Source organism: Nomascus leucogenys, chromosome 22a (assembly GCF_006542625.1).
Source record: "Nomascus leucogenys isolate Asia chromosome 22a, Asia_NLE_v1, whole genome shotgun sequence".
Classification (NCBI taxonomy): domain Eukaryota; kingdom Metazoa; phylum Chordata; class Mammalia; order Primates; family Hylobatidae; genus Nomascus; species Nomascus leucogenys.
The window spans coordinates 50538907-50551978 of record NC_044402.1 but is presented as its reverse complement, the minus strand read 5'-3'; the positions used below and the strand labels follow the sequence as shown (position 1 = coordinate 50551978).

The 13072-nt window shown below is 37.8% G+C and overlaps 1 long non-coding RNA gene and 1 pseudogene across 1 annotated transcript; one reads left to right on the top strand and one right to left on the bottom strand.

Annotated features, from left to right (window-relative positions):
• The first annotated feature begins 785 nt into the window (after positions 1–785).
• LOC100582861 lies at positions 786–1411 on the top strand (annotated as a pseudogene).
• Positions 1248–13072, bottom strand: LOC115832376. Its single transcript, XR_004027863.1, has 3 exons — positions 12874–13072; positions 11840–11891; positions 1248–1694 (listed from the first exon to the last, which is right to left on the bottom strand). It is a non-coding gene; the product is annotated as an uncharacterized LOC115832376 (long non-coding RNA).

Below are 13072 nucleotides of genomic sequence, written 5' to 3'. Positions count from 1 at the left end.
GGAGAAAAAATAAATATAAATAAAATATAAATATAAATAAAAGAAAATTGGATCTTGGCACCTAAAATAATAATCTTAATTTCCCCCTTGTGATCCAAGGAAATTTTTATAAAATTGTTGAGGCAGATTCAGTTTCCTTGGCATCTCTTAATCCTGAGTCCATTATAAATAACAGGTTCCAAAATTTGTCGTTTCATTTTATTACGGCAAGGAAGTTAGAGGGAAGCATACCCACTAAGGAATTGCTATAATGGCCCTTACCAAGACATTTCAACTGTATTATCTGTACGGGGAACAAAGTTTCACAGCTTTATAGAGTGAGTGGCAACCCTATAAAGTACTTTTTTTTAAGTACCTTTAGAACAAGATCGTGTCCTTTGCAGGGACATGGATGGAGCTGGAAGCCGTTATGCAGGAACCATTATGCAGAAAACCAAACCCTGCATGTTTTCACTCATGGAGTGATGAGCTGAGCAATGAGAAAACATGGACACGGGGAGAATAACACACAGTGGGGCCTGGCTGGGGGTGGAGCGGGGAGGGAGAACATCAGGAAACAGCTAATGCATGCTGAGCTTAATATATAGGTGATGGGTTGATAGGTGCAGCAAACCACCATGGCACACGTTTACTTATGTAACAAACCTACACATCCCGCACATGTATCCGAGAACTTAAATAAATTTTTTTAAAAGTATCTTCCTTACCTCTAAAAAGTAGGTTTTCATATCTGGAAATATTTGGGGTGTGCTCTGAGGGAGGGCCTGGGCCACCCACCATTGCCGAAGGAGCCCTTCAGGCCATGGTAAGCATGAATAATGTCTTTCATCTTTGAGTGGATCTACAATGGCTTCAGCAGTGTGCTCCAGTTCCTAGGACTCTACAAGAAATGTGGAAAACTTGTATTTTTGGGTTTGGACAACGCAGGCAAAACCACTCTTTTTCACATGCTCAAAGATGACAGATTGGGTCAACATGTTCCAACACTACATATGACATCAGAAAAGCTAATAATTGCTGGAATGACTTTTACAACTTTTGATCTTGGCGGACACAGGCAAGCATGTCTGGTTTGAAAAAATTATCTCCCAGCAATTAATGAGATTGTTTTTCTGGTGGATTCTGCAGATCATTCTGGCCTCATGGAATCTAAAGTAGAGCTTAATGCTTTAATGACTGATGAAACAATATTCAATGTGCCAATCCTTATCTTGGGTAACAAAATAGACAGAACAATGCAATCAGTGAGAAAAACTCTGAGATATTTGGGCTTTCTGGACAGACCACAGGAAAGAGGAACATGGCCCTTTAGGAGCTGAACGCTCACCCCACGGAAGTGTTCATGTGCAGTGTGCTCAAGAGGCAAGGCTAGGGCGAGGGATTCTGCTGGCTCTCTCAATATATTGACTGATGTTTGGACAGTGAAAATAAGAGTTTTTCTTCTCTGGACTGATCCTATTCACAGCTTCTTCATGGACTTTTCTAATAGAACAATGAAAGGTCTCCAATCATGTCTGGCATTGAGAAGCCAAGATTCTCTGTCAACTCTCTCATCACCCAGTGGTGAAATGTTCTCTTCTCCACACAGTTGGGGAGGTAATGCTGCCTGCCCCACATGCTGGTGCAGGTCAGTATCCTGGGGTTTGGAAGCTGGCAGGGCTTGCTGAGTAAAGCTGTGTGCCATCATGGGGCACCTGAAAAGAAAAACACATCTCACCACTCTGGCTGATTTCAAAAGAAAGTGATTCTATTTTTAAAGAAAGTGTTGTTAATACAAGTGATACCCCTTCTAACTTTTTGAGTTCAAAATTTACTTAGAGTTTTCTATTCTTTTTTTAACTAATGAATGACATTTAGATACTTCGTAAAATTATGAACAGATACAAATCGGAGGCCAGAGCTCATTTGGGTAAACTCACTCCTGCTGAGTTAGCAGGTTGATGAGAGAAGCTCCCCTGAGCTCACCTACCTGTCTAACTGCCTTGGAGAAGGTGGCATTACCTTGTGAACAGAGAACCAGAAAAGGGGCAGAATCCTGGCCTTGTAGTTGTGGCAGGTTTCCACTGTGGTAAGCTAGGTTCATTCCTTCTCAAGGAATGTGTAGCAGATCATTCACTATTGAGCAGTTAATTGTAGTGTAAGTTATTGTTATTATTCTTATTTATAAAGTTATAGGCTTCAGCCAGTCTTTACTTTTATACTTTGGTGAAATTTTATTTCCCTCTATAGCACCTTCCTTTTTCATTTTCAGTTATAAAAAGTAACTTTCACCTCATGAAAGAATTGAGAACATCTCTTATGTTGTCACATACTGCAGGTGTGTCAGTTACTTTTGCACAGATTCTAGAGGAAAATTTTTCTGAATAGGAAGACAGGACAAAGTTAACAGCTTAAGGGCTCTTAATTCTGTGAGTTGAGGACTTAAATGTATTATAGCAGTTGTCTGAATGCAGGAAAAATTTACTCACTGGGCTTTAAAATTTCCATTTGCAGAATTTGGTCTCTATTGGATTTTTCCTGAGCTCTTTGTCTTATGTCTTATCTCCTTAGATATCTACATTGCTGTGTTTAAAGTAAAGGTTAACATCTGTAGCTTTTCCAGGTGTGTTTGTGTGGAGTTTTTAAATATGAAATTGCCTTTCCCCATGTAGAAATAAGCTGGGGGGAAACAGTAACTCAAAAACTTTCTGTAGAGCTGTTCCTTTGGAAGCAGCATCACTTATTGGCAGTAAAGACTCAGGATAAAAGCAACAGCATCCCTACCACGGTGATGAGGATTGATTTTACAGCATTCCATTTTCTTAGTGTCACATGTGAAATTGGATTTTTATGATCTTAACCTAAATTCTACCCTTGTAGTAAAAGATCAAAAGATAAGATCTCCTAGGAAAAGACAGGAGATAGGAGATGAAAAGTTAGGAGGATATCTTTATTCTAATGTAAGGGCAGGGAAAATGTGGATAACATATTACTGGGGAGACAGTATAGTTATTTAGTTGGAGTTCTCAGTCTTCAGTACTGACTTGTTGGGGAAACACACTTTTTCACTGCCAGGTACTGAATGCAGAGGCTCAGTGAAGTATATTTCTGGGAAGTGCATGCATTTCATTTATTAGCAAGCATAGCTGGATTAAGATAAAATTGTTTGGAAAGGGGTTAAAGCCTTAATTGAATAAATCTAGCTAACAGTGAATGAACTAGGTAGTTAACTTGCATTTTTTTTTTTTATTTTCCTTTGGTTAAAGGTTCCCCATACTTCCCTTATCAGAGACATGAGAAGTATGATTGCTTCCATGTTGGTTTTCTTACTTTTAGTTTTGGATTTTTTCTCGCTATTTGTCCCTAGTAACTTTGTTGCAAGCTAGAAAACTGTGCGTTCTACGTAGGGCAGCTGCTGTGAGGAGCTCAGCTCTAAACACAGGATCAGCGCCTTGTACAGACATTCTCATGAATTAAGATGTTTCATTCTGTTGTATCAGAGTGCATGTATGTCCTATTTCAGAAAAAGTAAAACAGTCATTTACAAAAGAAAGTCAATCTGTATCCTAAGCATTTTAATTAAAAGTTAAAGCATAAATAAATAAACAATAAATCAAAAGATTTGGGATCCTTTCAATCAAATAAATAAATAACTATTAAAGACCTCTGATATGACATAAAGCCACTGAATATAGAAAGAACATTCAATCTTTATCCCCAATTAACACTGAATTCTGATGGAAGAAAAAGATTAATGTTTCTTTTTTGCAAGAAAAGAGAGTACCACTAAAAAATATCAACACTGATTTAGGTAACTGTTGTATATGAGTAGAAATGATCTATTTAGCTTGACTATCAGAAAAATTCAATACTAAAGTAAGCCTTTCCTTTCCCTCAAATCCACCGACAAGAGCAATGACAGGAATCTGGGCAATGTAATTGCTCCAAAGATCTTCATTCTCTGGGGTTTCCTTGACCATCCCTAGCCAGAAATGTTTCTCTTCAGAATGGGGCTTGTTGCTTATCTCTGCATACTGGCGGGCAACATCTCAATTACTGTGGTACCCAGGGGATATTTTAGGGGAGCACCAAATGCATCATTTTAGCTGTGATGTCTTTGGATCCTTACATTGCCATCTGCAAACACTTGAGGTACCCAGCTATCATGCATCAGCAACTCTGTGTCCTCCTAGTGGCCATGGCATGGCTAAGCAGTTTGGCCAACTCTACTTCAGTCATCCCTTGCCGTCCAGCTGCCACTAGGCGGTAACAAGGTGGACGACTTTCTGTGTGAGGCCTCAGCGATGATCAAGATATCGTGTGTTGACACCACATTCAATGTATCTATGCTCTCCATTGTGAGGATATTTTAGTCCCTCGTTCTCTAATCAATTATCTTTGTTTACTGTGGATTCATTGTGGCTACTGTGCTGAGGATTCAGTACTCGGGGAAAGAAGGAGGTCTTCAACACATGTGGTTCTCATGATACTGTATCTCTCCTCTATGGGCCTGTAATTAGCATGTATGTACAGCCCTCTGCCAACTCCCAGGAGAAAAACAAATTCATGTCCTTGTTCTACAGTTTGGTGACTCCTATGTTTAACCCTTTTATCTACACTTTGAGCAACAGGGACATAAAAGGGGCAATGAGGAGGCTTCTTGTCTTTTCGTATCACCAGGAAGAGAACAAAAGTAATTATTTTTATACTCTACATTCTTCATATACAGGTCAGAAGATCTCCTGTTCTAAAATTACATGTTGATTTAACCTCCTCCAAAATTGTTAGCATTCTTTACCACCCACCCTGTCTACATATATGCTTTTGTACCACACCAATATGGTTTGTTGGATATTGTTTCAAGTGTGAATCCTAATCCTCAGATTGTCTGCAATTTGCATGGTAGTGAGAACCATGTCCTTATATTCCTTTGCATTTATCTAGAAATATCCATAGGCATCTAAAAAGTGGGCAATAAATAAATGTTAATAGACTGACTCATTTACTCAGAGCAAAAATCAAGTCCTATCATTTTATGTGTTACTTTGAAAAATATATATGAGTAATATAGACTGCAGTTTACCTTGTTATTATGAATGTGATTTAAAGGCTAATCTTTTATTTGCAAATTAACTCTTTTTATCGATTCATTTGCAGCAAGATCAAATGGGTTAATACCTCATATTCTATAACGGACCCTCTCAACAACAAATTCACTGATCCTTTACAAATAAATTAATTCAAAAATAATATCTGCCTCTTTCCTATCGATCTTAATGGGATTTCTTCCTTTTGAGGTATTTGACTGAAGTAATTATTTCTAGGTTATCAGATGGAGAAGTTAAAATCTTCAGAAATTTCTATGCTGTCTCCTAATATTGACAGCCACTCACCCTTCAATGGGAAGACAACCTATGTAGAATGAGAAAATTAGATGTATTTGGTAGGTAACCGAAGGACTAAATCGTCTCATCATTTAAAATCAGAATATTCAGCAGAAGGAAAATGGAAAAAGAAGGTAGAGCACAACCTGGGGACAAATATAAAATAAACTAGCTATCAGACCGTCAATTTTGAGATAGACGTGACAAAGTAGAAAGTTTGATAATGATGTAAGAAGGCTGTGTTCTGTTGACTTTATCCATAACATCAACTCTCCTCATTATAAATCCATAATTTTTCTTATACTTCCTCTGCTCCCGTCTTTCAACTTGTGTTTCAGAAAAACATTTGTTTCTCTAACAACTACATACATTCGAGGCCTTCACACATCTGCCCATCCCTCATGTATTTCCACTGTGCTCTTCCGAATGACAAGAACAAAATCTGTTAACACACAATGTGCAAACCGCTGATACAGAAATACATTTATTGTAATCAATAATTAATTATAATAAATTGATTCACTCTTCAATTTATGCTCTATGCATTGCAATAAAATTTCCTTTGTAGACTTGAAGGGAAGGATATTATAGTTTTGCCCTTGTTGGAGACAAGGAAACATCACTCTTTTGGAGGAAAGTTGACTCCCTGGCATACCCACATGTCTGTAAGGACTAGGCCTGATTTCACTGTGTACCTCTCCTTCATAGTACTGACCTGTATTGAGAGAATGGGCTCTAAATAAGTATTTTTTAAATAAGTGAATGAATGATAACTATTACCCACTGTCCTAATTACCTACTATTAAAACCTATATAACAGAATCATGCAAAAATGTGTCATATACTAAACAATGAGTGTAGCAAAACAGGTTTGTAGCTGATTTTTTTTTAAATTTTTTATCTCCATAGGTTTTTAGGTAACAGGTGGTATTTGGTTACATAAGTTTAGTGGTGATTTGTGAGATTTTGGTGCACCCATCACCTGAGCAGTATACACTGAACCCAATTTGTAGTCTTTTATCCCTCCCTCCCTTCCTACCCTTTCCCCCACCCAGTCCCCAAAGTCCATTGTATCATTCTTATGCCTTTGCATCCTCATTGCTTAGCTCCCTCTTATGAGCAAGAACATACAATATTTGGTTTTCCATTTCTGAGTTACTTCATTTAGAATAATAGTCTCCAATCCCATCTAGGTTGTTGTGAATGCTATTAATTCATTCCTTTTCATGGCTGAGTAGTATTCCATTGTGTGTGTGTGTGTGTATATATATATACATATATACACACACACACACACACACACACACACACACACACACACACCACAGTTTAGCTATTCGTTGACTGATGGGCATTTGGGTTGGTTCCACATTTTTGCAATTGCAAATTGCACTGCTATAAACATGCATGTGCAAGTATATTTTTTGTATAATGACTTCTTTTCCTCTGAGTAGATACCCAGTAAGGGGACTGCTGGATCAAATGGTAGTTCCACTTTTAGTTCTTTAAGGAATCTCCACACTGTTTTCCATAGTGGTTGTACTAGTTTACGTTCCCAAAAGCAGTGTAGAAGTGTTCCCTTTCACCACATCTATGCCAATATCTATTTTTAAAAATTTTTTTATAGCGGTCATTCTTGCAGGAGTAAGGTTGGTATCTCAACGGCAGTTTTGATTTGCATTTCTCTGATCATTAGTGATGTTGAGCATTTATTCATATGTTTGCTGGCCATTTGTATATCTTCTTTTGAGAATTGTCTATTCATGTCCTTAGCCCACTTATTGATGGGATTGTTTTGATTTTTTTCTTGCTAATTTGTCTGAGTTCCTTGTAAATACTGGATTATTAGTCCTTTGTCAGATGTATAGGTTGTGAAAAATTTTCTCCCACTTTGTGAGTAATCTACTCCACTGACTGTTCCTTTTGCTGTGCAAAGGGTTCTTTAGTTTCATTAAACCCCACCTATTTATCTTGGATTTTGTTGCATTTGCTTTTGGGTTCTTGGTCAGAAATATTTGCCTAAGCCAATGTCTAGAAGGTTTTTTTCAATGTTATGTTCTATGATTTTTATAGTTTCAGGTCTTAGATTTAAGTCTTTGATCTTTTTTTTTTTTTTTTAGAGTGTTGCTCTGTCCCCTCGGCTAGAGTGCAGTGGCTTAATCTCAGCTCACTGCAAGCTCTGCTGCCTGGGCTCACGCCATTCTCCTGCCTCAGCCTCCCGAGGAGACTACAGGCGCCTGCTGCCATGCCCAGCTAATTTTTTGTATTTTTAGTAGAGATGGGGTTTCACCGTGTTAGCCAGAATGGTCTCGATCTCCTGACCTCGTGATCCACCCTCCTCGGCCTCCCAAAGTGCTGGGATTACAGGCTTGAGACACCGCATCCAGCTTTGATCCATCTTGAGTTGATTTTTGTATAAGGTGAGAGATGAGGATCCCTGTTCGTTATCCTACATATGGCTTGCCAATTATCCCAGCAACATCTGCTGAATAGCGTGTCCTCTACCCACTTTATGTTTCTGTTTGCTTTGTCAAAGATCAGTTGGCTATAAGTATTTGGTTTTATTTCTTGGTTCTCTATTCTGTTCCATTGGTCTTTGTGCCTACTTTTATACCCATACCATGCTGTTTTGGTGACTATGGCCTTATAGTATAGTTTCAAATCAGGTAATGTGATGCCTCCAGATTTGTTCTTTTTGCTTAGTCTTGCTTTAGCTATGTGGGCTGTTTTTTGGTTCCACATTAATTTTAGGATTGTTTTTTCTAGTTCTAAGAAGAATGATGGTGGTTGGATCATATGGTGAGTTTATTTTAAGCTTTATAAGAAACTGCCAAGTGTTTCTTCAAAGTGATTTTAACATTTTGCATTCCCATCAGTAATAAATAAGAGTTCCCCTCGCTCTGCATTTTTTTCTAGCATTTACTATTGTCAGGGTTTTTTTTTTTATTTTAGCCAATAGAACATCATGTGGGAATTTTTCTGTCTTGTTGCCTAAGTACTTTCATAATATTTAAATTTTGCTTCTTGGCCTGCAAAACCTAAATTATTTTCTATCTGGCTCTTGTGGGGAAAATTAGCTGATCTCTGGTCTTTCATATGGATTTTCTTAACTCAATGAACCTCACTGAGGTTTGACTGAACTATAAGTCAATAACTATAAGCTTTTTAAATATGGGAAATAGCGAGTCTTTGATAGGAACAAGTAATTTTTTCCAATTTTTCTTTAAGAATTTTGGCCTATGCATCAGAGAAATGCAAATCAAAACCACAGTGAGATACCATCTCACACCAGTTAGAATGGCCATCATTAAAAAATCAGGAAACAACAGGTGCTGGAGAGGATGTGGAGAAATAGGAACACTTTTACACTGTTGGTGGGACTGTAAATTAGTTCAACCATTGTGGAAGTCAGTGTGGCAATTCCTCAGGGATCTAGAACTAGAAATATCATTTGACCCAGCCATCCCATTACTGGGTATATACCCAAAGGACTATAAATCATGCTGCTATAAAGACACATGCACACGTATGTTTATTGTGGCACTATTCACAATAGCAAAGAGTCGGAACCAACCCAAATGTCCAACAACAATAGACTGGATTAAGAAAATGTGGCACATATACACCATGGAATACTATGCAGCCATAAAAAATGATGAGTTCATGTCCTTTGCAGGGACATGGATGAAACTGGAAAACATCATTCTCAGTAAACTATCGCAAGGACAAAAAATCAAACACTGTATGTTCTCACTCATAGGTGGGAACTGAACAATGAGAACTCATGGACACAGGAAGGGGAGCATCACACTCCGGGGACTGTTGTGGGGTGGGGGGAGGGGGGAGGGACAGCATTAGGAGATATACCTAATGCTAAATGACGAGTCAATGGGTGCAGGAAATCAACATGGCACATGGATACACATGTAACAAACCTGCACATTGTGCACATGTACCCTAAAACCTAAAGTATAATAATAATTAAAAAAAAAAGAATTTTGGCCTATGTACACAAGACAAGGATGCCCTCTCTCACCACTCCTATTCAACATAGTGTTGGAAGTTCTGGCCAGGGCAATCAGGCAGGAGAAAGAAAGGGTATTCAATTCGAAAAATAGGAAGTCAAAGTGTCCCTGTTTGCAGATGACATGATTGTATATCTAGAAAACCCCATCGTCTCAGCCCAAAATCTCCTTAAGCTGATAAGCAACTTCAGCAAAGTCTCAGGATACAAAATCAATGTGCAAAAATCACAAGCATTCTTATATACCAATCACAGACAAACAGAGAGCCAAATCATGAGTGAACTCCCATTCACAATTGCTTCAAAGAGAATCAAATACCTAGGAATCTAACTTACAAGGGATGTGAAGGACCTCTTCAAGGAGAACTACAGACCACTGCTCAATGAAATAAAAGAGGATGCAATCAAATGGAAGAACATTCCATGCTCATGGGTAGGAAGAATCAATATCGTGAAAATGGCCATATTGCCCAAGGTAATTTATAGATTCAGTGCCATCCCCATCAAGCTACCAATGACTTTCTTCAGAGAATTGGAAAAAACTACTTTAAAGTTCATATGGAACCAAAAAAGAGCCCACATTGCCAAGTCAATCCTAAGCCAAAAGAACAAAGCTGGAGGTATCATGCTACTTGACTTCAAACTATACTACAAGGCTACAGTAACCAAAACAGCATGGTACTGGTACCAAAACAGAGATATAGAACAATGGAACAGAACAGAGCCCTCAGAAATAATGCCGCATATCTACAACTACCTAATCTTTGACAAACCTGACAAAAACAAGAAATGGGGAAAGGATTCCCTATTTAACAAATGGTGCTGGGAAAACTGGCTAGCCATATGTAGAAAGCTGAAACTGGATCCCTTCCTTACACCTTATATAAAAATTCATTCAAGATGGATTAAAGAGTTAAATGTTAGACCTAAAACCATAAAAACCCTAGAAGAAAACCTAGGCAATACCATTCAGGACATAGGCATGGGCAAGGACTTCATGTCTAAAACACCAAAAGCAATGGCAACAAAAGCCAAAATTGACAAATGGGATCTAATTAAACTAAAGAGCTTCTGCACAGCAAAAGAAACTACCATCAGAGTGAACAGGCAACCTACAGAATGGGAGAAAATTTTTGCAATCTACTCATCTGACAAAGGGCTAATATTCAGAATCTGCAATGAACTCAAACAAATTTACAAGAAAAAAAAAACCCATCAAAAAGTGGGCAAAGGATATGAACAGACACTTCTCAAATGAAGACATTTATGCAGCCAAAAGACACATGAGAAAATGCTCATCATCACTGGCCATCAAAGAAATGCAAATCAAAAGCACAATGAGATACCATTTCACACCAGTGAGAATGGCGATCATTAAAAAGTCAAGAAACAACAGGTGCTGGAGAGGATGTGGAGAAATAGGAACACTTTTACACTGTTGGTGGGACTGTAAACTAGTTCAACCATTGTGGAAGTCAGTGTGGCGATTCCTCAGGGATCTAGAACTAGAAATACCATTTGACCCAGCCATCCCATTACTGGGTATATACCCAAAGGATTATAAATCATGCTGCTGCAAAGACACATGCACACGTATGTTTACTGCAGCACTATTCACAATAGCAAAGAGTTGGAACCAACCCACATGTCCAAAAATGATAGACTGATAAAGAAAATGTGGCACATATACACCATGGAATACTATGCAGCCATAAAAGATGATGAGTTCATGTCCTTTGTAGGGACATGGATGAAGCTGGAAACCATCATTCTCAGCAAACTATCACAAGGGCAAAAAACCAAACACCGGATGTTCTCACTCATAGGTGGGAACTGAACAATGAGAACACATGGCCACAGGAAGGGGAACATCACACGCCAGGGCCTGTTGTGGGGTGGGGGGAGGGGGGAGGGATAGCATTAGGAGATATACCTAATGTTAAATGACGAGTTACTGGGTGCAGCACACCAACATGGCACATGTATACATATGTAACAGACCTGCACGTTGTGCACATGTACCCTAAAACTTAAAGTATAATTAAAAAAAAAAGAATTTTGGCCTATGTATAACTATTATATATCAATTTTAAAATGCAAGACAAAGACAGACATTTTCTGTAGGTATCTGTTACTTAATGTGCATGGCTGATTTTTTTAGTTGCCTTTAAAATGTTCTGTATTTAATTAATTCATTCTAATATAAATATTCTGTGAATCTTTATTGTATTTTCTCAATACAATTTAGAACTTTAACTTTCTGAGGAAGGTTTTGAACCTCACTTTTCAATTGAATTTCCTGACGGTCAAATTGCTTAACCCATTCTGAATACTTTTGCTGTAATTTTTACAGGCTTTAATGACAAGAGGCTTGAGGAAAGGGAGCCTGTTTTGCCCTTTACACCATGTGAGGACACATGGAAGGCACCATACATAACAAACAAATGCTTGCCAGGTAATGAAATTTGCTAGTACCTTGATCTTGAACTTCCCAGCCTCCAGAACTGTAAGCAATAAATTTATGTTGTTTACATAAAAAGGAAAATAAAAATACATGAAGAAGAATTACCCAGTTTCTCTCACATCCTTTACAGACTTCTAAACAATACAAACTCTTGAAATTGTAAACGAACTTGGAAAATTTTTATATCATCTTAAACAATTATGTATATCAGTTAAAAACAAAGACTTTAATAATTTGTGTTCTTCAAATAATTTAATTTATATTTAGCTTCTTCCTCCATCAAAAGTCTTTACAGAAGCATAAATCAATTTCCTCAAAGCCCCTTTTGACTGATTATTGACTGGTACTCATTTTCTGATTGCTTCATTCTCTCCAATTCTAAGTCCCTGACATCAATTTAACTTCTCGAAGTGCAGTAGAAATTATTCATCAAGTGTTTCAATATTTGCTCTGACCTTACTTATAATTTAGCACTTGTTACAATAATTTACATATCTTTTCAGTTCACTGTTTGCTCAGTTGGTCATCCCATTCTTGAGCTTTTTTGCATGTAGTTTTTGCTTTCCTGGACATTGCAATGCTCATTTTAGCCATATTTTGTTGCTATCTGAACTTGCTGGCTTTTTTTACTCTTCTGACATATTTTTTTGGTTATTTTGCATCCACTTTTCGGAATTAAAAGGACCTGAACACATCTTCTACTGACTGAACTCCAGTTCTAAGGCTAGCCATCACCTTAACCCAATGTAAACATTAAGACTTTCTTCCTTTTGATTCTTTTCTGAAAGTATCTATTTTAAACTCAAATTTGCTATAGACTTGGACCACTTGATACCTTCTTCTCAAGGCTGCACTCCATTAAAGGTAATTTAAGTGTTCACATTATTTTTTAATCAGCCTAATTTATCAAAAACTTTACATTTTTCTCCAACTAAAGCATAAATTCTATGGCAAACTCTTTCTTCCTATTTATATAAACCTGGCTTTCAACTGTTAAGAAACACAAATATAGCTGCACTTACCACTATGTTCCATGTTAAGCCACAGAGATCTGGCATGATTCTCATGTCTTCTGGCAACATTGACATGGCCTCACTTAGCTTCTCCAGGATTTGTATAAAATAAAACTTCATATCAGCAAGTGCACCCTCCATAGTACCAAATCTGCCTCAGGCTTCCAGGGCACCCAATTCCATTCTGCTTGGAACCTAAATCAGCCAC